The sequence below is a fragment of the Dromiciops gliroides genome, chromosome 1 (assembly GCF_019393635.1).
Source record: "Dromiciops gliroides isolate mDroGli1 chromosome 1, mDroGli1.pri, whole genome shotgun sequence".
Lineage (NCBI taxonomy): Eukaryota > Metazoa > Chordata > Mammalia > Microbiotheria > Microbiotheriidae > Dromiciops > Dromiciops gliroides.
This window is the reverse complement of record NC_057861.1, coordinates 5,022,423-5,047,406: the sequence shown is the minus strand read 5'-3', so window position 1 is coordinate 5,047,406 and position 24,984 is coordinate 5,022,423. Positions and strand designations below refer to the sequence as shown.

The window sequence follows — 24,984 nt, the reverse complement described above, 5'->3', positions numbered from 1 at the left end:
GTGTAATTTAGGGGTTGGGGCTCGGGGTGCTCAGCCCAGATCTCAGTCCTGAACGAGGGAGCCCCTGGTGCTCCTTGGGGAGAGTTCTGTAAGGTGCAGTCCCTGAGGACTCAGGTGGCCAGCACTGCTTGATGGGGGGGGGGGCTTCCTCACCACTGAGACACTTTCGTTTTTAGAGTCAGTTGTTTCTTCTTCTCCCCCCCAGCTCTGGGGGAGGGCAGATTTGGGAGAGGGCTGCTGAGTCATTTCTGCCCTGTGTGCCTCTCCCAGCATTCTTGGGGGAGGGGGCTGCTGGCACTCTGGCATTTCTCAAAGGCCCGGGAGGCACATCTGGAGATGGAGGGGTGCCGGGGCTCCCCGGCCTGGCCACCCCCATCACTGCCTCACAGAATCATCCGAAACTAGGGCTGGAACAGAGCCCGGAGGCCACCAGAGAAAAGGACACCGTAGGTGCTGAAAGCCCTGTGAGGTTTCCCTGGCTCTCCTCTCAGCCGGCAGGTGAGGATAATGGCAGCAGGGATCTCATGCCAAGGCAGGAGAGGTGTGGAGGGCTGGACCCCGGCAAGAGAGGGTGAGAAGCTTCCCTGTCAGATGGGAGGGACTCAGGGTTGGAGACTGGAAACATTCCCTCACCACCCTCTCTATTTTGTAGGAGGGGAAACTGAGGCAGAAAGGCAGGGTGACAATTGGATCAACCAGCAACCATCGTGCCAGGCGATGTGTTCTCCTCCAGGGATGCAAATACTGTGAAAGGAACAATCCCTTTTGGTAGGTGGATCACATGCTAATGGGGAAGCAAAATAAACGCAAAATGGATGAGAAGGTAATTGGGGAGGAAGGAAAGACATCTGCCACCTGCGTGTCCAGGCTGCTCCCTCCTCTTAAACACACATGCCCGTACAGAGCCCCAGGGATGGGTGAAGAAGGCCTGGCTCCCCAGTCGGCCCCAGCTTGTGTCGTCCCCAGTGGATTCCCCAAACTTCTGTCACTTAAAAGGCAGCTCCAAGAAAGAGCTTGTGGAACCAAGAGTCAGGAGCACCTTAGTCTGAGTCCTGCCTCAGACATTTCCAGCTGTGTGACCCTGGGCAAGTCACTGAACTGCTGTCTGCCTCAGTTTCCTCATCTGTTAAATGGGAATCATACCAGCCCTTTCCTCCCAGGGTTGTTGTGAGGATCATGAGATCACATTGGTCGAGTGCTCTGCCAACCTTAACTCACTCTATGTCGTTTATTATCATAATGAAAGGCAGGGGCCTAAGCCAGTCTTGTTTTTCCTCCCAGGGGCTCCTCCCCAAGGACTTGGGCCTCTCTCAGGGGCCCAGGAATGGAGCAGGGGGACATAGGAAGGTTTCCTTGAGAAACATCCCGGAGCAGCTGGCCTGGTCCCCACCCCCCCCCAGACAACACCTCCCCTCTCAAACCTGCCCATCTTGACTTCATCTCTCTGGGCTCTGTTGGTCACCCCTAGGTAGCAAGTGACTGAGAGAGCGCAAATATTTAAAGCTGGAAGGGACCTCGGAGGGAATCTAGGTGTCACCCCCCCACACTTTACAGAGGAAGAAACTGAGGCCCAGGAGGAGGAAGGGCCCGAGGTCCCGCAGGTGGCAGAGCCAGGGTTTCTGACCCCGGCCTGGTTCCAGGGCACATTTCGGCCGCAATCCTCTGGCTTCTGCAGGGTGCTGGCCGGCAGACAGAGGCCTGGCTATGTCGCTGGGTGACAGGGAGGAGGGTGACTCAGAGAAGTCTCTCCTTGTTGGTTCCTCTAGAGGAGGCACCTTGTGAAAAATGCTAGAGGCTTAAGGGGCAGCGAGGGGGCCCAGTGGATAGAGCTCCCGCCCTGGAGTCAGGAGGACCTGAGTTCAAATCCGGCCTCAGACACTTAACACTTAACTAGCTGTGTGACCCTGAGCAAGTCACTTGACCCCAATTGCCTCACCACCCCCCCAAAAAAAAACACAACAAAAAAAATGCTAGAGGCTTGGAGTTGGTGGGGGGTTAGAAGATCTGGGTTCGGGTCTTGCCCCTACTTGACTCTTTATTTCTGACTTTGGGAAAGTGCCATCACCCCTGTTGGCCTCAGTTTCCCCTTCCATAGCATTAGAGGCCTGGACGATCCCTACTTCTTTCCAGCTGTAAATCCCAGGGGCTCCTGAGGATTCCTGCCACCTGAGCAGCCCCACCCCCACCCCCACCACTCCTTTAAGGCTCAGGGCCTAAAGAGCCAACATGGAGAGCTCCCACAAACAGACGTCAGATTGGATGTGGTCCCAGACACTGTCCATGTCTGCTCCCACTCGGCCCTAACCGCCCTCCATTGTCTGGGTTGTGTAGTCTTGAACTCCTGGCTGGTCTATCACCCGCCAGGACCCACTGCACATGGCAACCGCTCCATCACCCTATTCCCAGGGTTGTTGGGCTGTGGGATCATGTGGGAAGTCTCGAAGTGCTGGAGAATGAAGCTCCAATTGTTGTTTCTAAAGACTTAGAAGGGGCAGCTAGATGGCGCAGTGGTAAAGCACCGGCCCTGGATTCAGAGTACCTGAGTTCAAATCCGGCCTCAGACACTTGACACTTACTAGCTGTGTGACCCTGGGCAAGTCACTTAACCCTCATTGCCCTGCAAAAAAAAAACAAAAAATAAGAAATAAAGACTTAGAGACCCAGAGTTGGAAGGGGCAGAGCTCAGCTGCAAATCTAGTTTGAACCATCCCAGAAAGGCGCCCCCTCTCCACCATGGTAACAGGCATGTCCAGAGTCTGCTTTGAGACCTCCAGGGATGGGGAGCTCACCACCTCCCAAGTCAGCACCTTCCACTCTGCTGGATTCATGCCTTAACTGTCTCAGGCTCCTTCCTTCTGGGATCAAACAGAACCAGATTAACCTGTCTCCCAATGACAGTCCTTGACACTATTCTTTTTTTTTTGTTTTTTTTTGCAGGGCAATGGGGGTTAAGTGACTTGCCCAGGGTCACACAGCTAGTAAGTCAAGTGTCTGAGGCCAGATTTGAACTCAGGTCTTCCTGAATCCAAGGCCGGTGCTTTATCCATTGTGCCACCTAGCCGCCCCTTTGACACTATTCTTAGGCCTGCTCTGCCCAGGCTAACCACCCCTATTCCCCAGCCCCGTGAAGAATCCTTGAATGACGGGGCCAGCGAGGCACAGCTGGGGAGAGTTGTTGTGGGTGGAAGCCAAGGGCCTCCAGGAGGAAGTCAGCAGAAGCTGGCCACCATCCCAGGCTGCTGGTCAGCCTGGGTTGCCAGCTCAGATCAGTCAGCCGCAAAGCAGGATGAGCTCCCTCGGGTCAGCCCCCAGGCCATTCAGAGGAACAGACACACGGGGCTGGCCTTCAGTTCTACTGCCTCCACAGAGTCCTGGCTCCAGAGCCGGGAGTCCTGGCCCACGCCCTTTCCTTTTACAGACGAGGAATCTGAGGCCCCAACAGGGGAGGTGATCGGCCCAGAGCAGGTCCTGCCTTACTAGTTGAAGTGACCCAACTCACTTCTCTCTGGGCCTGTTTCCTTGACTATAAATTGATGGCTTCTGAGGTCTCAGTCTGTGACCCCATCCACTAGGCTGTCCTCCCTCTTGAGACAGCCCTCTCAAGCCAGCAAGAAAGTGTGGTGGAGAGAGTGCAGGGCCTGGAGTCAGGGAGATCTGAGTGCAAACCTGGCTTCAGACATTTACGAGCCACATGACCCTGTCCAAGTCACTTCACTTCTAGTCTACCTCAGCTTCCTCATTTATAAAGTGGGAATGATAGCAGCACCTTCCTCCCAGGATTACTGTGAGGATCAAATGAGAGAATATTTGTAAAGCACTTGGCCCAGTGCCTGGCACATAGTAGGTGCTTAATAAATGCTTTTTCCACCCCTGCCTTTTGTCAGAGATGGTTTGAGCCATGATATGAAGTGCACATACTCAGTGTCATCAGACCAGAGACTTAGAACTGGTGGGGGGGGGGGGGTCCTTTGAGATGATCTACTTCACCTCCTGCATTTTACAGAGCTGGAAACCGAGGCTTAGGGAGAGGAAGCCTGGCCCTGGTCAAAGCCAGCCCTCTCTCCACCAGCTTGGCCATTCCTGGAAACCCTAGCAGCAGAGAGGGGCCACTCCTTAGTGTCATGGCCCTCAGTGTCCATGCAGGGGTGTGCTGTGGAAGACTAGAGTGGTCCCTGCTGAAGCCATTACTCTGTGCATGTGTGGGAATCTGTGTACACATGCAGGGGCGTAGATGGAGGCCCAGGCATGGGCACCCCCAGCCAGAGGGTCAAGACCCAGATGGCTCTTCCTGGTTGGCGTGAAGCCAAAGTTGGTGAGCCCCCAGAAGCTCTGGGTGGCACGAACCCAGTCTGCTCCAGCCCACCAAAGCCAACTTGAGGATGAAGCAGACCCATGGATGTCATGGCAGATGTGATACCCCATGCTAGTTGTATGACTCTGGGCAGATGGCTCAACCTTCCTGAACCCCAGGTCCTCCTCTGTAGAATGAGGGGTTGTCTGTGCTCAGCAGTGTCTGAAGGCCATTTCATCTCTAAATCTCTCACACTCACACACCTCCTAGTAGCCAGTTGGGTTTATTATGACCAGCAAGCCTCTTCATGCCAGGCAGAGATAAGAACCATGCATCTGAGGTTTAAGCAGTTCGGTACAATCAAGTACACTGAATTTGGAGCCAAAGGATCTGGGTTCAAATTCTGACTCAGTGCATTTTGACTGTAGGCATGTAATTTCTTCTCTCCAGACCTCAGTTTTCTCATCTGTATAATGGGAGGGCAGCAGCAGAGGTCATCTCTGGGGTCCTGTCCAGGTCTAGACCCAGGATCCTACGAATTCAGCCGTGCAGAGCCTCATCCGCTGCTTTTTGCCATCCGACCTCTCCCTCCCGAGGCAGCTCGGAGGCTCTGCTCCCCAGAAGAGGCCTTGTTACTCTCGATGTTCTGCCTGCCGCCATCTTGCAGGCCACAGTTGGGCTTCAGCAAACCCCACCAAGGCGTGCTTCCCTCCCCCCCCCCCCCCCCCCCCCCCCCCCCGCGTCTCCCTGCCCCTCTTCCCGCTGCCTAATGGGAATCCGTTCTGCTCAGATTCCCAGGGACTGAGCTTGTCGTTTTGTGTTTGAGGAGAACAATGGTGAGGTTAGAGTCTGGAATGCTCAGTGGCAGGGGCTGGCTCTCTGCTGGCCTTCCCCGCCTTGTTGTGAAATCCATCGGAATGTCCCTGGAATAACAGACTCCCATCAGAGCTTCCATGCCCCGGAGGGGCAGTCACCGCAGCCACTCTCTGTGCCCACACAGGGTGGGGGTTTCTTTCTGGGGTTTGCCTCGGACTGCCTTCACTGGGCCCCATTGCACTCTCACGCCAGGTCCCTCGCCTCCGCTGCACTTAGACCTCCACAGGTCCACGTGTCTCCCCCTTTCCTTTAGGGCAAGAACTGTTTCATTTGTGTCTTTGTAGTCCTGGGCCCTGGCACAGACTTGGAGTCAGGAGGACCTGAGTTCAAATCTGGCCTGACAATTCCTAGCTGTGTGACCCTGGGCAAGTTACTTGAGCCTGCCTGCCTGCCTCCCTCAGTTTCCTCATCTGTCAAATAGACTGGAGATGGCAGACCACTCCCATATCTGCCAAGGAAACCCCAAATGGGGTCACGAAGAGATGGACACAACTAAACAATAACAACGAAACCCAGGCCCCTGGCACAGGGCCCTGAACACAGAAGGCAATAGAATTTGTGGAGGCCCAGTGACTGACCTTCATTTCATAGCTTCATAATCTACAGTGAGAGAACTAGTGGGGACTTTGGTGTCTTGGGACATGGAGGTCCTCCTCAGGTGGCACAGATGGGATTTGAACTCAGATCCTCGGATTCCAAGCTCTTTCCACCATCCCCGTGGGGGGGGGGCTATGTTACTGGGCACAGAAGGGGGCCTCAGCTGCTCTCTGGAGGAGGGGGGAGCTCTCAGATGAAAGTGAGTAGATCTGTGCTGACTGAAGCCGGGGCATTTCGCTGTCCACTTGGCATTTCTCTCCCTTGCCAGGGGGCCGTATCCCCAACCTTTCTTCTTTTGTGAAGGGCACAGGGAGGAGGTCACGCAGACCCAGGGTGGTCTTGGTGTAAGGAACCAGAGAGATGAGACCAGAGAGATAGAGAAAGTACTGGAGGGACCTTAGCAACCATCTGGTCCAAGTCCCCAATTTTACACCTGGGGACACTGAGGCCCAGGGAGCTGAAGGGACTTGCCCAAGGTCACAAGGCAGTAGGCCTGAGAACCAGGGCTTCCTGTCTTCCCAACGCTGCACATGCCCCTCCTTGTTCCAGCACAAGACTGCCTACGTCGTGCCCCCTGGGGGACCTGCTTGCCCATGGAGGAGCTGGGCACCCACCCCTGATTGAAGGAATAAATCAATGAAATGGACCCCACTTGAAAAGCAGATCCCGAGAGTCATCAATGTGGAGCCAGAGGGGGCATCTAGGCCCAAGAGGGACAATGACTTGTCTAAGGTCATGCAGGCCTCAGGCAGCAGGGCCAGGATTGGTCCTCAGGTCCTCTGGCTTCAGAATGAGGGCTCTTGCCCCTACCTTAGAGGACTTAGAGTCAGGAACACCCAGGTTCAAATCTAGCTTCAGACAGTGGGTGACTCTGGGCAAGTCACTTACCCTCCCAGCCTCAGTTTTCTTATCTGTAAAATGGGGTTGTCAGGAAGATCAGATGAGTTACCATAGGGAGCCTTGTGTAAATGCTAGTTATTCTTATTTACCTTAATTAGTTACCTAAATGTCTACCCAGTGTTTACCCTAATTGGTCTCCATTAATTTTCTAGTCCTTATTCCACATCTTCCTGTCTTTCTCTCTCCTGTGTAGATTGGGGAACTTCTCTGGCCATGTGGCCCCTTGGGCTCCCCAGTACTGCCTGTCCTGTGGTTTGGGGCAGGGCTAGCCAGGGTGCTTGTCCATTGCTCGGGGTGGGGGGGCTGCTCCCCAATACCCGTCTGCCCAAGGATTCTGGACTTCAGAGATGGACTCCTGATTCTGGGACTCTGGGACCAAGCCCTAGTGACCAACCCTTACCCATCAGTGGGTCAGCCACGTGCACAAGCATTTATTAGGCACCCACTCCTGCTGGGCCCGGGGCTAAGCCCCTGCCCTGGAGGAGCTACCAGGGGTGGATGGATGAGCTAATCTCCCAGGGGAAAGGGGGAAGGGGGGATCTGAGCTGCTCTCCACTATTTTGTGTTCTCTGCTGCGGCGGCCTGGGTTCTTGGGGCCCCGGGGGGGGGGGGGGCCGTGGTCCTTCCCTGTTTCTCCTGCTCCGGTTCCTTAGCCGTCTTCGGTCTGGTTTTATTTGTTCTTCCAGCCCTCTGGAGGCCTGCAGGGGCTTGGGAAAGGGGAACAAACCCCAGGACCCACGGGCAGGGTCAGGGACCCTCGGGACCCTGTTCTTATGCAAGACTCTTGGGAAGTTTCTGTTGGACATGTTTGTTAGGTTCTCTCTTTGCTTTCCCAGCATTCTCCTCCTTGCCCTGGGTACAAAATTAGGAGTTGAAAAGAGGTAGTTGAGCCAGGAAGTCCTTAAGGGACAAAGAAAGTCCCCCCCCCACCCCGGCCCCAGCCCAGTCCGGCTTGTTGCCAAACCCTGCATCCGTTCCGACCCCCTCGTGATTTGGCTTCTGGGACCAGAGCATTTCTGTGGCCAGGAGGGGTGATGGTGACAGGGGGCGGCTGGCCCTGGCTCTGCCCGAGAAGAATTAGGGCCAAGTGAAATGGATTATGGACACGACTCACTTCCCCAAGTAAGAAGATAAGCAGTTCATGATTGCGTTCCCAACAATCAGATGACCCAGTTTCCAAGAAAGGGAAGACACCAGAATTTGCTGACCACAGGCCCATGAACTTGGCTGCTCTTCCTGGCCCAGCCCTAGGATGGATCGCTCCAGAACAGGCTGGGAACATCTAGAGGCCCACCTCCAAGGGCAGCGTCAGTAGTGGCCTCGTGCCCCCCATCAGGGAAAGACTGCACAGCGTGTTCTTAGATTGAAGGAAAAAACATCTGATGGAGTCCCTTGGCCTGGCCCAGGAAGTGGGATGGAGAACCATGAGTGAGATGGGGTGCGTGTGGGTGGACGGATGTGGGCCTGGCCGAACAACTGGATCTAAAGGTTAGTCACCCATGGGGTCCGGGGCTGGGTTTCCGGTGGTGTGCCCCGTCCATGCACCCTTCGCCCAGTGTGCTGGTGACTTGAATTAAGTAGGACACAGAAAACAGGCTTGTCACATTCGTGGGTGACGTGGCTGACATGGGAGGGCAGTGTCATGATCCCAAAAGATACGGATGATCACTAGTGACTGCTGATTGCTGAGTCCAATAAGCAGCTGTTTGCAAGGATTTCAGTTAGGTCCTCGTATTGACTTCCTAGGGGCAGGGGGGAGGGAAGAGTGGGGGAGGAACCAGTGCCTGTGAGGAAGCTGGAGGGGGAGGTGGGGGGCTGGGGTGGGCAGATGGAAAGCTCAGGGCGAGTCAGGAGTAATACCCGACAGCCCCAAAGCACAATTTAGATTGGAAATCAGCACAGAATGTTTCTGTTGGAAGGGTAGTCCTGACCTCTGGAGTTACCTCAGCCTCCTAGCTCAGGTAGTAGCCACGCCCAAGTGACTTTGGTGCTAGAGAAGTCACTCTCCCTGGACTTCTGAGGTGTGTCCCTCCAGATAGCTAGTTGGACAGCTTAAACTTTCATAGTCCCTTAATTCCCCTATGTCAGAGAGACAGAGGAAGGGAGGGAGACCTCCAAAGCCCCTCCCCCTTTTTTTGGCAGGGCAGTGGGCATTAAGTGACTTGCCCAGGGTCACACAACTAGTGTCAAGTGTCTGAGGTTGGATTTGAACTCAGGTCCTCCTGAATCCAGGGCTGGTGCTCTATCTACTGCGCCACCTAGCTGCCCCTCCAAAGCCCCTTTTTAAACAGGGAGGTAGGGGGCTCTCATTTTCAGAGGGTGTCACTGCACTGTTAGCCTTGAGCAAGTCAATTGTTTTACTTTGTCAGGACCCACTGCTCCCAGAGTGCAGGTCGTCATTGTCTGGAGTTCACCCCATCCATCCTCTATGAAAGCTTTGGTCTCCCTTCCAGTCAGGGAGGAGAAAGATGTCTCCAAGCCATCTCCTCCCTAAGAGGGAAGTCTTCCCTCTCCATCACTTCCTTCAAGTGCTAGCTAAATCCCACCTTCTCCAGGAAGCCTCCCCCGGTTCCTTTAGTCCCAGGGCCTTCTCTGTGAGATTATCTTGTGTGCCGGCGGTGTTTGTATGTGGTTGTTGGTATGTCCCCTGCCCCCATTAGGCTGCCTGCTTCCCAAGAACAAGGTTTATATATTCTCAGTGCTCAGTACAGTTTCTGGTACATAATAGTTGCTTAATAAATGCCTGTTGACAATAATAATAATAATAATAGTAATAGTTGGACAGCTAGGTGGCGCCATAATGGATAGAGCACTGGGCCTAGAATCAGAAAGACCCCGGTTCAAGTCCAGCCTCAGACACTGTGTGACCCTGGGCAAGTCACTTCACCCTGTTTGCCTCAGTTTCTTATCTGTCAAATGAGCCGGAGAAGGAATGGCAAGCTGCTCCTGTGTCTATGTCAAGAAAATCCCAAGTGGGGTCATGAAGAGTCGGACCAGACCGAAATGACCAAACAGCAACAACCGCCTTCATTTAGCGCCTCAACAGTCACCCAGCACTTTACAGGGATTGTCTCATCCGATTCTCACAGCGACCCTGGGAGGCTGATGCTATCGAGATCCCCATTTTACAGAAAAAGACACTGAGGCTTGAGAGCAGTGATTTGAACTTGGGTCTTCCTGCCTCCTGGCTTGGCTCCCTCCCCTGGGCGACAGCACCACTCGTCAGCTTGCCCCTGTGCCCAGGCCTGAGCACTGTGGAGGAACGTTCAGTTCTGGGTGCCACCTTTAGGAGAGCTGTCATGGAGCAGAGTGCCCAGAGAGGGGGTCCTGCCTTCCTGCCTCCTCCCTGGGCAGCCCCTTCCTCTCTTGGGCATCACTAAGATGATGAGTCGGACTTGATGGTGTCTGAGGTCCCAGGCTCTAGCACTGGTGTCCCTGACAGTGGATGAAGGTACCAGGGTTGTTTGGCCGGAGGAGAGAAGGCTCAGGGCAGATGACAGTGATCTGTGAGCCCTGGAAGGCCTGTCAGTGGAGGAGGGGCCCGAGGACAGATCCAACAAGGGAGGCCAGGAAGGTGCAGCCAGACTCGAGGGAGGTAGTGAGCTCCCCCTTGTGCTGGGCTTCCCCCCGCCCCCTCAGCACCAGCAGGTCTTTATTCTTTTTATTCCTTGGGCCTGTAGAAAAACATCCCCATTCATGCTTAAAACAGAAAACGGGCCTGGAGATATTTTATGGGAGTTCTCTTCCCTTCCAGGAATGTTGTAAAAAACAATGGAGGGGGCATCCCAGACAGAATTTAATGAGGCGGGTGGTCCTTCTGGGCTGGCTCCATTCATGCTGGAGGCGGGAGGCCCCTCCGGTCAGTCCCAGTGCATTTCCACCCTTTCTTTTCTTTCTTTTTTTTTTTTTTTAGTGAGGCAATTGGGGTTAAGTGACTTGCCCAAGGTCACACAGCTAGTAAGTGTTAAGTGTCTGAGGCCGGATTTGAACTCAGGTCCTCCTGACTCCAGGGCCGGTGCTCTATCCACTGCGCCACCTAGCCGCCCTGTTTCCACCCTTTCTGAAAAGGGAAAGGGGAGCTCAGGGCAGCTGGAGGTGGGGGGCGGGATCACATTCAGACACCACTCAGGGATCCATCTCATGGACTGCCCACATGAGAAGCCGCATCCTGCCTCAGTTTCTCTCGAAGGCATCCTGAGATGGATGGTCAGTCTCCAGGCAGCCCAGGGCATTGCGGGAAGGTCATCAACCCCTTCTAGGCAGGTTACTTCGCCCCCCACCCCATAGCCCATCGAGAGGGCACCAGGGATAGATGGACCCGGAAGGGGAGTGGCCCAGGCCCAGAGCCTGTGGCTAGCTTGCCCACCTGCCGCACAAATCCTGCCTCTGCCTCTTACCACCTGTCTGATGTCGGGCAAGTCCCACTTGGACTGAGAGGGCAGGATCGCAGATTTTGAGCTGGGCAGGGAGGTTAAGGGTTGGGCTCAGCCCCCTCCCTCTACAGGGGAGGTAACTGAGGCCCCCAGAACACTTGCTTCTAAGTGTCAGGGGCAGGATTTGAACCCAGGTCTTGGCTCCAATTCTGGCACTTCCTCCTCTGGGAGTCCACCTCCCTCATTTAACAACTGAGAAATCTCAGTCTTGCGACAGGGAGTCACTAGTACTGGGTTCTGGAGATTGGAGATGGGGTCCCCTGCCTGCAGACCCAGGGCCTTAAAACCCTGGGAAGCTTAGCCCAGGTTGCTGGTGACAAAGGAGCAGATTGGGCAAGTGTCTGAGCCGTTAAGAAGGTGCTAGAAAACAGTTATTGACTCAGATAAAACTTAATTAGGCTAATTAAGAGATTGGCCCTATCTCCATGTAATTAAGGATATACATACATAATCATGTACTCAGCATTGCTAGCCAGCTTGATCAGAGCATGGGGAGGAGGCAGGCAGAGGCACCCTATGAATCTCTCTCCAGGCCATTGGCTTTGTGCCCAGGGTTACCTGCACTGAGCTCCGCCCCCTTGCCTTCCTGGGTCTCAGAGGTCATGCAGCAAGGCCCTGAAGAGGCTGGAGTCTGGACTGAGGGAGGGGTCTTAGGTCTGTCTGCCTCCCACCAGCCTGATGAGGTTTGGAGAGGGATCAATTAAGAGCCACAGAGAGCGTGAGCTATGATGGTAGATGGAAGGAGGGCCCACAGATCCTTAAAGGAGGGAAAGGGAACAAGCATTTATTAATCACCTACTGTGTTCCAGGCACTAGTGTTTATCTCATGTGATCCTTAAAGGTATTAAAGTGTTGTGCAGTTAGCTTCCCAGGGAGGGAGAGAGGTGGGGAGAGAGAGAGAGAGAGAGAGAGAGAGAGAGAGAGAGAGAGAGAGAGAGAGAGAGAGAGAAAGAAAGAGAAAGAGAGAGAGAGAGATCTCGTGAGCAAGCAAGCATGCTCTTGTCAGAGCACCTGTGTCTTCCTGAAACCTCAGTGCCCCACACCCAATGCTTTGGGGCCCTCAGGACCCTGGGAACATCTGCCGCAAAGGGCGAGGGAAGGGATGGAATGGGTCAGGTGGGGGGATGATGACTAATCAAGGACCTTCTGAGCACAGCGCAGTGGGGCCTCCTCGTTGAGAACTCCTGAGCTTGACAGCTGAGCACGTGCCTCCTTTTCTTTTGCTCGGCCCAGCAATAGCTGGATGGCTTGGCTGATGTGCGTGGAATGAAGCCATGAGATGGTGGGCTCAGAGTTGACAGGGACCTCAGAGGGCATCTGGTGCCTGGTGCCACCTGTATCCCCTATGCAATATCCTTGGCAAGTATCTTTCCATCCTCTGCCTGCAGATTTCTGGTAATGGGAAGCTCACTACCTCTCTGGGTAGCCCTGGGCTTGTGATTGGTCCTCCCCTCTTGTCCCCTTCCTTCTGTATCACAACAGCAGACTCTGTGGGCACTTGTGTGTTTAGCCTTGTCATGAAAATCTCTAAGTCCAACCAAGGAAAAAAAGCAGCAAAGTCTCCAGGCCGTAGAAAATAGGTTTATTGAGGGAGGGCCTGTCTCATAATAAAGCCGGTCAGTCAGGGGTAGGAGCTGAAAGACCCTGAACTTGGGGCTCAGCAGGGTCTTATACCCCCCAGGGCTTACTAGTTTTAGACACACAACATAATCATTTCTGTAAGACAAACATATTCGAACTCAGAGTAACGCATATTAGCACACACTTTAAAAATAAAACCTCAGGACGTAAGCAAAGTGGGGGCTTTCACAACTGAAGTCGGTAGGCCATAGTGGAGGGTCAGTCCTGATTGGTCTGTCCGGCTCCGGAGTTTTTGATAGTTGACCTTTTAAGTTGTGGATTTGACTGATGATTGTGTGTGGATTTTGTTTGAAAACCTACTTCAATGTAGTATGTAGATAGCCTTACTAATATCTATCAAAACCTAACCATTATCTCTACATGTAACTGGAAAATAATAAAGTACTTTTATAATTAAAAAAAAAACCCTTACCATTTATTATTGACTTAATCTACTAATTTTTGTTTTGTTTTGGTTTTTGGTTTTTGGGGGGTTTTTTTGGTGAGGCAGTTGGGGTTAAGTGACTTGCCCAGGGTCACACAGCTAGTAAGTGTTAAGTATCTGAGGCCGGATTTGAACTCAGGTCCTCCTGAATCCACGGCCGGCGCTCTATCCACTGTGCCATCTAGCTGCCCCAATCTACTAATTAAATATTTTTTTTCTTTTTTTTGTGTGTGTGGGGGCAGGGCAGTGAGGGCTAAGTGACTTGCCCAGGATCACACAGCTAGTAAGTGTCAAGTGTCTGAGGTCGGATTTGAAATCAGGTCCTCTTGACTCCAGGGCTGGTGCTTTATCCACTGCACCACCTAGCTGCCCCAACGTTTCACGTTTTAAAGGCGTCTCTCCTTCGAGTGAACTTTGTTGTTCAGTTTGGGGTTTTCTTGGCAAAGATACTGGAGTGGTTTGCCATTTCCTTCTCTGGCTCATTTTACAGAGGAGGAAACTGAGGCAAATGAGTGAAGTGACTTGCCCAGGGTCACACGGCTAGTGTCTGAGGCCAGATTTGAACTCGGGAAGAGGAGTTTTCCTAACTCCAGGCTGGGCGCTCTATCTACTGGCTGGCTTTCAGCAACTTCCCCCTTTCCCTCATCCCACCCTTTCTGCCCTGTGGAGCCAAGCAGAGTCTGATCCCTATTTGGCCTAGAGTCAGGAAGACCTGAAGTCAGATCCGGCCTCAGACACTGGGTAACTCTGGGCAAGTCACTTAACCTCTGTTTGCCTCAGTTTCCTCAACTGTAAAATTGAGATAATAACAGCACCTACCTCACAAAGCTGTGAGGATCAAAGGAGATGATACTTGGAAATAGCGTAGCACGGTGCCTGACATACAATAGGCGTTTAATAAATGCTCATTCCCTCTCCCCCCTTCTACATCATCTCTCCTTATTGGCAGCAGGGATCACAAATTCTTGGAATCATAAGGCCTGGGCTTGAATCCTACCTCAGGCACTTCCTAATTAATTGCGTGGGACCCTGGCCAAGTCAACAGTCAGCTTCAGTTTCCTCATCTCTGAAGTGGGAATAAATACGGCGTCTCCACCTCAGAGGGTTGTTTGAGGAAATCGCTTTGCAAACCTCAAAGCCCCTGTTGTAGAAACCCAAGTTATTGCCCTCCCCTAGCCCCGTTCTGGTCCCCACTTCCTTTAACCACCCCTATCCTGGCACACCCACTGTCTGTTTGACATACACTACCTGTGTGACCTTGGATAAGTCACTTAACTGCTATCTGCTTCAATTTGCTCAGCTATAAAATTGGGATTGGGGGTAATAACAGGCCCTGCTTTGGGGGGTTGTTGTGAAGATCAAATGAAATATTTATAAAGCCTTTAGTTAGCATACTATCTGGAATACTGTTGGTGCTTAATAAATGCTGATCCCTTTCTTCCTTCCTTATCCTGGTCTCCTAGAAGCTCATTGCCTTCACAATAGGGTATTTAGCCCTGAAGGTGAAGCCCTTGCCTGTCTAGTGGAAGGGCTCCTCCCCCTTCCCACTGCCACCCCCAACCCCTGGCGCCTCCCCAGGTGACCACTGCAGGGCCTCTGGGCAGAGCCGATGGGCCAGTGGGAGAGGGAGTCCAAGTCATGACCTTGGCTTCATTAGCCAGAGAGGTCACTGGGCCCCGTATTCTCAGTTTCCTCTTCACCTGTTACTGCTGCTCCCATCTCTTGGTGGTGAATGACTGGGGGGATTTCTCCTACCCCTGCCTCATGTTGCCTATGTCCCTTGGCTTCTTTGGGAGAGGTGGATGCTGGGAACTAGGCCAGCATCCCTGTAGGTAGCATGTTCTTTCTTTCTGTCTGTCTGTCTTTTTGTCTTTCTTCCTTTCTTTCGCAATTGGGGTTAAGTGACTTACCCAGTGCCACACAACTAGTGAGTGTCAGGTGTCTGAGGTCAGATTTGAACTCATTGCCCTGCTGGAAGGAAGGAAGGAAGGAAGAAAAAAAAGAAAAAGAAAAGAAAAAGAAAATCCAGGTGGTGCAGTGGCTAGACTGGTGGTGGGCTTGGAGTTAAGAAGACATGAGTTCAAAGTTTTGCTTGCAAGCTACCTAGCTAATGGGATCCTGGGCAAGTCACTCACTGTCTCTCAGCCTCTGTTTCGTCATCTGTGAAATGCAGACAATAGCGTGTCCCTCCCAGGGAAGCCGTGGGGACCAAACAAGATAATGTTTGTGAATCTTGAAGGACAATCTAAACACTATTATTTTTACTGTTACTATTCTTAAATATTATTTTTTAAATTATTGTTACTGATGTCTTTCCCCTCCCCTGCCCAGGGAATCGGCCCTTGGAACAAATCCCCAAAGTCCTGGGGCCCCGGGCCTTAGGCTGGAGAGCTGAAGGGGACCCCAGAGATCAGCAAGCCCAGGTATCAGGTGCCCAAGGCCCAGCTCCTCCCGCTCTAGACTGGGGCTCTGCCCAGGCCGCCCCTCAGGGCATGGGGAGTTCCTGTGTCTCTCTGGCAAAAAAAAAAAAAAAAAAAAAGAGGAAAGAAACAGAGCTCAGTGAGACTATTGTGTCTGGCACTATCATATGTATGGACTCGGATGTGAATAATTTGTTGCTAAAAAATATTCAGTTCACCAAACATTTGTGAAGTTCTGACCCCAGAGAGGGGATTGTAAGTTTGGAGTAAAGAAAAATTGCCTAACAATGTAGAAAGAAAGGTAGATGAGAGAGACACAGATAGACAGAGACTGAGAGACAGAGAGGGAAAGGAGGGAGAGGGAAAGAGAGATGGAGAGAAAGACAGAGGGAGAGGGAGAAAGAAGGAGAGGAAGAGACAGAGAGAGGAGAGGGAGGAAGAGAGAGAAAAAGAAAGAGACAGGGAAGGAGAGACAGAGCTGAGAGAAATTGTTAACAAGTGTCCCAATATAAACCTGCATTTAAAACATGAAACAACCTTAGTTTTTGACTTCCAGGTGACATCAATTTAGTCAAGTGCCTTTCCAAATGATCTTCCATAGAAAATCATTCATTTCATCACAAGTGGCTCTTACGTTTGCAATCCTTATAATTTTGAAAGGCAATAATGCAAAACACATTTCATTAAAGGTACCACCAGCAAAAAGGTAACATATACATGGCTTGGCTCTGCTTATCCCTTTAGCCTAAGAAACAGAGACGGCAGGGAGTGGTAATAAGTTCTGACTGATCACAGTAAGCAGCTAGGTGGGGCAGTGGATGGAGCACCAGGCCTGGAGTCAGGAAGACTCATCTGAGTTCAAATCCAGCCTCAAACACTTACTAGCTGCATGACCCTAGGCAAGTCACTTTACCCTGTTTGCCTCAGTTTCCTCATTTGTAAAATGAGCTGGAGAAGGAAATGGCAAAGCACTCCAGTATCTCTGCCAAGAAAACCCCCAATAGGGTTTTTCAACAGAGTCAGCAATGATTGAAAAACAACTGAACAACAGGTATCCGAATGGGAAGATATACCTTGCTGCAAATGAAATTGCATAAGACAAACGAATCTCACATAAAAAGTACTAGAAAATACGTATAAGACTCTACCAGTTAAAGTTCACAACTGTCACTGTTAGGTCAGCTCATCTGCCTCTTGTAATCTTTGTAGCACTGGTCTTGCTGTCCTCTTGGAGGAGATTAAGACAGGCAAGGACAGAGACATAGCTTTCCGGGCATGGCACATGAATCATAACAACCATGCCTTGAGGGAAAACTGCATTCCTGAGCTTAACTCGAGAGTGGAGAAGTGTGGCTTGACAAAATGGGGCAGCAAGACAGAAGAGAGTCCTTTTTTCCCATCTTGCTGTACTTTATTTTTAAAAATATAATATTGTATTTGTCTCCAATTACCTGTTAAAACGATTTTAACCTTTTTTAAAGTTTTGAGTTCCAAATTCTCTCCCTCCCTCCCCTTTCCCCTTCTTAAGATGGTAAGCAACCTAATGTAGGTTGTACATGTGCAGTCATGTAAAACGTTTCCCTATTCGTCATTTTGTACAAGGAGATTTGAATTTTAAAAAAAAAGAAAGAAAATAAAAAGTAGCATGCTTCAGTCTATGTTCCGTAAACGTCAGTGCTTTCTCTGGAGCTGGATAGTATGTTTCCTCATAAATCCTTTGGGATTGTCTTGAGTCATTGTATTGCTGAGAATAGCTAAGTTATTCACAGTTCTTCATCATACAATGTTGTTGTTACTGTGTAAATGTTACTCTCCAGGTTCTGCTCACTTCACTTTGCGTCAGTTCATGTAAGTCTTTCCAGATATTTCTGAAGGCATCTTGCTCATCATTTCTTATAGCCTAGTAGTATTCCATCACAATCATTTACCACAGCTTGTTGAGCCATTTCCCAGTTGATTGGTATCTCCTCAATTTCCATTTCTTAGCCACCACAAAAATAGCTGCTACAAATATTTTTGCACAAATCTCTTTGGGATATAGACCTAGCAGTGGCATTGCTGCATCAAAGGGTATGTATGCATAGTTTTAGAGCCTTTGGGGAATAGTTCCAAATTACTCTCCAGAATGGTTGGGTCAGGTCACAACAATGCATTAGTGTCCAGTTTTCCCACCTCCTCTCCAACATTGATCATTTTTGGGTTTTTGTCACATTAGCCAATCTGATAGTTACGAAGTGATACCTCAGAGTTGCTTTCATTTGTTTTTCTCTAATCAATAATGAGAATAGAATCAATTACTAAATGATACAGAATAATTTTCATTTCCTCAGTAAGTAGATAGATGAGTAAGCAAGGTGAAAAGTAGGTAAGTAGGTAGGTAGATTGGTTGGTTGGTCGGTTGGTCGGTCAGTGAGTAGGTAGGTAGGTAGGTAGGTAGGTAGGTAGGTAGGTGAGTAGGTACATTGGATAAGCTGGTGTTTGGATTTCCAGATGAGGCTCCAAAAGTTTTTGCAGCTTGCCAGGCTGGGAGACTGTTCTGAGAGGCCATCATTCTTCCCTTTGCTAGATCAGGGAGGGGACCCTGGGTTGAGCTTCTGGAAAGCATTCAGTGCCCTCTTTTCCCAAATCTTGCCTGGATTAGGTTAATGATCAGAGGAAGAGAAGGTTCTATAGGAGTTTGAATTGCTTTGATAGGTGAAAGCGCCTTTACCTTTGACCACCTGGAAAAGAAAATCTCTTGGCAGGAATGTCCCAGGGGCTCCGGGGATCTGAAGGGAAGTGATTCAACAAGTGTGGGCCTACAGCTCTGTTGGATAAAAGCAGCCATTACCCAAACTCCAGTCCAGTTGAAACCTTGCTCAAGCTGAAGAGTGGCATCTTGTCCAGACTTCCAAAAGCTACCAGTTCTAACTTGGAAAGGGCTTGAGATTTTCAAGGGCATGAGGGGCCTTTGCCCGCTCAGACATCTCTCTTTCTCTGAGCAGTTCCAAATCTCAAGCGATAAACATTGTTTCTAGAAGAGGACAGAATTTTCTTGTCCACAGATTTCTGATGTAATTCCAGGATCTGGGTTCCCCTGAGGCCAGACCAAGAATTCCCATGAAAGAGTCTTCTGGCCTCCTGGGGAGATCCAGAGGAAGGGGGAGGGCGGTACCTGCTGAGGCCTCCTGTTCCCCTTCAGGGTGGCTTTCCTTAGGAAATGTTCTGACCTTTGGCTTCAGTTGGCATCCGGTGCCCCTGGTTCTGCCCTCTGGGCCGAGCAGAGCAAGGCTAAGCATTTCCCCATGTGATGGTCCTTCAGATGCTTAAAGGCTGTTCTTCTCCGGGGTAAACAGCCCCAAGTCTTTCACCTGATCCCCATGACCTGAGCTCAAGGCCCATCTGCCTCCCAGCTGCCCCCACTACTCCCCCTTACCCACATTTCTGCTACCCTCCCTGGTGGTGGTGCCCAAACACAAGACTCCAGATGTGGCCTAGAAGGAAAGAGTAGGATGGGAAGGTCAGGGCCCCTCCTTAGTCTTGGGCATGTGACCTCCGGGACAGGTTCATGTAGCTTAAGGTCACATTAGCTATTTTAGGTACCTTGATACACTGCTGACCTGTTTGGCTTCTAGAGCACTAAGACCCTCAAGTCTTTTTCAGATGAACCGTTAGTTTGCTTTGCCTCAAATGTCAGCTGGTAGCACAGTGCATAGAACACTGGACTTGGAGTCAGAAACCCCTGAGTTCAAATCCAGCCTCAGACACTTGCTAGCTGTGTGACCCCGGGCAAGTCTGTAAAATGGAGATGATAACAGCACCTTCCTCCCAGGGTTGCAAGGATCAAATGAGTTGTTTTTTGTAAAGTGCTTTGGAACCTGAAAACCTTGTATGAAATGATAGTTGATGATGAGAATGAGGTGCGGTTTTTGAACCCATGTTTAACCATATTAAGTAGTATCCAAGGCCTTTGGGGGCAGGGCTGGCTTATCTTTCTCTTGGTTCTCCAAGTGTCTGGCGAGATACCTTGTGTGCTGTCAACCGATCCTTCTGGGGCCTGACTCTGACATCTGCTGCAGTCCCTTGGAGCCTGCTGTCATCCCCAGATCTGATAACAGAGTCATGATAACAGTGTTAGTACCGGGCCAGGGTAGAGTGTGAAGGGATTACCCATGCAACCTTTTTATGGAAAAGGTAAACTGAGTCAGGGTGGGGGGGGAAGGAAGAGAGAGAGATAGAGACAGAGTGACAGAGAGTGAGTAAGTGTGTGTGTGTGTGTGTGTGTGTGTGTGTGTGTGTGAGTGAGAGAGAGAGAGAGAGAGAGAGAGAGAGAGAGAGAGAGAGAGAGAGAGAGAGTGAGAGTGAGTGAGTGAGTTAGGGACAGATTAGAGACTTGGAGTCAGGCCTTCACATTTCCAGTTCAGGACTTTTGCTTCTATGCTGGGCTGAGCAAGTGGTCTTAGAGACCTTGTTCTCCATAAGCCAGAGGTGGCACCTCTAGGCTACTGGGTCAGGAATATCCTTGGAGCCTAGCCCTAGAACTGGAAGGGACTTCCTGCTTAATCCAACCCCCATGTTTTATAGTTGAGGAAACTGAGGCCCAGAGAGGACAAAAGACTTGCCTAAGGTCACCTAGGCAGTAAGTACCAGACCTGGAATTAAAACCCAGGGCTTTAAACTCCAAACCCAGTGTTCTTCCCACAGGGCTGTTCTCTCTCTCTTTCTCTCTCTCTCTCTCTCTCTCCCCCCATCCCCCGCCCCGCAGTGGGGTCACGTGACTTGCCCAGGGTCATACAGCTAGTAAGTGTCAAGTCTCTGAGGTCAGATTTGAACCCAGGTCCTTCTGACTCCAGCACCTGTGCTCTTTCTTTAAGTAAATGCCAATCCACAATGAAAAGATGTCATTGTCCTTCAAGGGAGAATCTGTGATTCTCAACAGAGGAGCATTAAATAATTCTAAAAACATCTTCGAGGGCGGGCAGGCAGGCTGGTAGACCTCAGCAATCTTATTCTAGGGACCTGCCGACTGGGGGGATGGGAGACGACCACCTTCTGCATAAGTGCAGCTGAGCTTGTCTGGTGTCTGTTCAGGTCTAAGGTCCCCATTATCTTTCTTTTTCTTTTTTTTTTTTTTCAGGGAAATGAGGGTTAAGTGACTTGCCCAGAGTCACACAGCTAGTAAGTGTCGAGTGTCTGAGGCCAGATTGGAACTCAGGTCCTCCTGAATCTAGGGCTGGTGCTTTATTTACTGCTCCACCTAGCTGCCCCCCACCATTATCTTTCCATTGATAATTGGTGACAGGATTCAGTTGAGTCCAACATGCATTTATTAAGCACCTGCTCAAGGCACTGCAGGAGGTAACCTCTTGGGAGAGGCCTAGCCATTAGCCAGGGTCAAAGATGGGAGGCCAGGCTGGAAGGAAAGATATGAGTGAGGGGCCTGTGGCCATTGCCTGGGAGCCAACTCAGATACCTGGGGGTCAGTCAGCAGCATCTGCAGCAACTAAAGATAGAAAGGGAAAGGAGATGGAGGGGCCGAGAAAGAGGGGGAGAAGCTGGGGGTAGCACTTATTATCAGAATGTTCAAGGGCAGGAGACAAGGAAAAAGGACAAAATACTTTTATAATTGTGTCAGAACTGCAGCATCTCTTAACCAAAGCCAGCCAGTGTTGGTACAAGTTACAAGTGTCCTTGGGGCTGGGGACTTTCTAATATTTCTTTTTTTTTGTTTTTTTAACTTTTTTTGGGGGGGGAGGGCAATGGGGGTTAAGTGACTTGCCCAGGGTCACACAGCTAGTAGGTGTCTGAGGCTGGGTTTGAACTCAGGTCCTCCTGAATCCAAGGCTGATGCCTTATCCACTGCGCCACCTAGCTGCCCCCCTAATATTTCTAGTGATGTTACATTGTTAGCTCAGCAAGATGTTGCAAAGCAATTGTGGTTTCTGTTTCCCCACACAATGGAGATAAGCAAACACAAGGGAGACAATCCCTGCCAGGGACCTCAGGTCTCTGTGATTGAATGTCTGAATATTCCCTCCACCTTTGTTGATTGCAGTCCTTCCATGCCATGACTAGACTTTCTCTTCCCTCCCTCCCTTTCCTTCCTTCCTGCCTGCTTGCCTGCTTGCCTGCCTGCCTGCCTGCCTGCCTGCCTGCCTGCCTGCCTGCCTGCCTGCCTGCCTGCCTGCCTGCCTGCCTGCCTGCCTGCCTGCCTGCCTTCCTTCCTTCCTTCCTTCCTTCCTTCCTTCCTTCCTTCCTTCCTTCCTTCCTTCCTTCCTTCCTTCCTTCCTTCCTCCCTCCCTCCCTCCCTCCCTCCCTTCCTTCCTTCCTCCCTCCCTCCCTTCCTTCCTTCCTCCCTTCCTTCCTTCCCTCCTTCCTTCCTTCTTTCCCTCCCTCCTTCCTTCCCTCCTTCCCTCTTTCCTTCTAAGGCTACAGGGAGACCTAGGAGAATGAGGAAGGGGAAAGGCCATTGGATTTGACAACTAAGATCATTAATAACTTTGGACAGAACAGTTTCAGTGAAATGATATTATTGATTATTGTTGTTATAACAGCCCACAGTAATACATGTTGTTGAGTGATCACCTCTGAGCCCCATCTCTGGTTTCCCCTGGCAACAAGGACCAATGGGTTAAGAGTAACATGGAGGCTTCCAAGCCAACAGGCAGCATGACAGCTTGAGTTGTTGGTCCTTCCACATGGAGGCCCATCAGATAGTTGAAGACACCTATTGGTGGTGGTGGTGGTGGTCCTTGATTTTCAAAGAGGACCAATGACATCTATCAATGGTGCCCAGAATCCTCTCCTTCTGAGCCAACGCCCCTAGCCCCGATCCTTTAACCTGCCGTTGTGTGGCACGTTCTCCAGTGCCCTGCCTGGCCCAGTTGTCAGCCGACTATTGGCTCAGAATGACATTCAGACACTCAACAGTCTGGGGGCCGTGCCTAGCTCTCGTGAGTTGCTGTGGCCCCAAAAGCTCACCATCTGGTGATTATCCTTCTGGCCAATGGTAGTAACTTCCCTCCTTTGGCAGATCAAAGTTTGAACCCAACCCTGTGAAGAAATTAGGGGGAGCGCCCTGGGAGAGGCTGAAGTTCAGAGAGAGCTCATGGTGTACCAGAGTGACTCATCCATGGCTGAAGGCCTGGGCCCGGGCCAAGGGGCAGGCCTTGATGACACAAGGTGGGTCAGTGACTGGTCAGCGTTCCACGAGTAAGACTGTCATTGAAGGCACATGCACATTTCTAGAAGTCAGTCAGCCAGCACTTATTAAGTACCTGCTGTGTGCCAAGAACTAGGGATACAAATGCAAACGAATACAGATGAGGTCAGAGCAGTTAAGAAAAATGAACTTTTTGATAGAGGAGGAGAGAAAAATCCTGGAAAGAGCGGTCCCTCTCCTGCCTCACCTCAGCACCCCCGGGACCAGCCACGCTAGTGTGCTGTCTGTCCATCTCCATTTAGCCCAGAGTTTTCTGGTGTTTGGATGCTTTTGTTTGGTGTGTGTTGTTTGTGTGTATTTGCATGTTTGTATTGTATGTATTCATAGGTGCATGTGTGTGTGTATGTGTGTGTGTGTGTGTGTGTGTGTGTGTGTGTGGTCGGTCTCTCCAGCATGGCTTTGTGAAAAGGGCCGCGTCGGAGTCACACAGGGCATAAAGCCCCAGTGAGTGCCTCCCTGCCTCAGCCATGAGGAGTCTGCAGCCTCCCAAGGCAGCCCATTTGGCCCGGGGGCAACTTGTCAGGCCCCTGCGAAGGCCTCGGTTGCTTCCCCCCTCGCTGGAATCCTCTGCCCCCCAAGTCTGGGAGCTGGAATGCTGACACAGAGAATTGCTCCTCCTACCAACGGCCTCTTCAAGTGTTTTGATGGTAGATAAAGTGAAGGTTTCTTCCTTCTCAAATTCTTCTCCCACCTCATCCCAGGCTGCCCCAAAGTTTGGCTTCAAAACCCTGAGTATGTGATCTGCCAATGTCACCTCAAGGTCTTCTAGCACATCCTCATCCTCATAGCCTATCTGTGGGATAGCCCCACAGGTGCTTATAGCCACCAGCACCTTGTTCCTGAGCCTTCTCTTGTGTAGGCTGAACACCCCAGCTCCTACAGATCATAGAACAGTCTGGAACCCCTTTGCCTTCTTTGCTGTCACCCCAACTTGTCAATGTCCTTCCTAGACCTCCAGCCATGACCCCTCTCACCTTTCAGTAGCACCCAGCCCAGCGCCTGGCCCATAGGCACCCAGAGGGGCCTCATAAATGCTCGGCTTGGATGGTAGTCTGGTCGGTGCATTATCTGTCCCCCAGCGCTGCCTGCCAGCCTGACACGTGTCACATGGGCCTTTCCCAAAGGCCCTGATAAAACTGAGGGGGCCCTGCCTGTGGCGGTGACAGAGAGAACAAACATGTGTGGGATTAGATCGAAAGCTGTATCCTTTGACAGGCGCACACCCAGGCAATCCACGGGCACAGAAGGGAGGCCCACAAGGTCAGGGAACATCCCGCATTTGTCTTCGCATTCCCAGGGACTGGCACAACGGGTCATAGGTTTAGAGGGAAGGGACCGCGGAGCCCTTGAGTCCAACTGCACATGTTACAGAGCAGGAAACAGGCCCAGAGAGTGAGGGGAGGTAGGATTTGAACCCAAGCCTTCCTGATGCCAAGGCCGTCCTCTACAGCTACCACGCTCCTTCTCTCAGAGAGGGCGCTTATTAGGTGCTTTGTTGTTCGTGCTGTGGAGCCAATGATCGTCAGTCTTGGGATTTGGGGGCAGAAACCACTTGAGGAGCGCTGGACTTCTTTTGGGAGGAAACCCTACCCAGAGAGACACGGCCACCTGGAGGCCATTTAAAGGCAGGAAAAGGAGTCGCTTCCAAAGAGGCTGCACTTATTCTGCAGCTAAGCTAAGTGGCTCAGAAGGCATCCGTCCACCTGCCTGGGGGGGGGGGGCATTTCCATGATGACTGAAGGGGCCTCAGGCACTGGAAAGAATGCCCCCACCTTTGGATTCCAGCTTTGATGCTCCGTGCCGTCCTTGGCGTGTGATGAGATAGCAGGGTCTAAAGGTGAGATGGGTTTTGTCAACAAGCCCAAGGTCCCCCAGAAACAGTGACCCCATCAGCACAGAATGGCAATGACCTGTATCATTTACGTGGTTAAGGATGGCATTGCTACAGAGCGCTCCCAGTGTGGAAACTCCCTCTACCAGTGTAGTAGGTCAACACCTGCTCAGCTCATGGGGCATTGAGAGGTTGGGGGGGATATGATAGGCAGAGGTAGTACTCAGACCCGGGACCCCAAGGCCGGCTCTCTCTCCATTTCCCTGACACTGCCTCACTTGAGAATATTATTAGCATCTAAGCAGCCAGGCAGTGATCGGGGGGAGGCATGGATTGAAGAGGAGACCAAAAGCAGGGGCCAATCATCAGC

At 51.3% G+C, this 24,984-nt stretch overlaps 1 protein-coding gene across 4 annotated transcripts in view; it reads left to right on the top strand.

The window, feature by feature from the left end:
- COMT (catechol-O-methyltransferase) overlaps positions 1-24,984 on the top strand; it is a 46,233-nt gene that overhangs the window by 4,660 nt on the left and 16,589 nt on the right. The window contains exons 2-3 of one of the 4 annotated variants that reach the window (XM_043987771.1): positions 406-498; positions 653-768. The exons of 1 other annotated variant lie outside the window; for it this stretch is intronic. The gene's annotated coding sequence lies outside the window, so the exon portion shown is untranslated. Of the gene's footprint in view, positions 1-405; positions 499-652; positions 769-8,030; positions 8,153-24,984 lie in introns of those variants that run through there. 2 more of the 4 variants (XM_043987777.1, XM_043987786.1) reach the window with 2 other exon arrangements.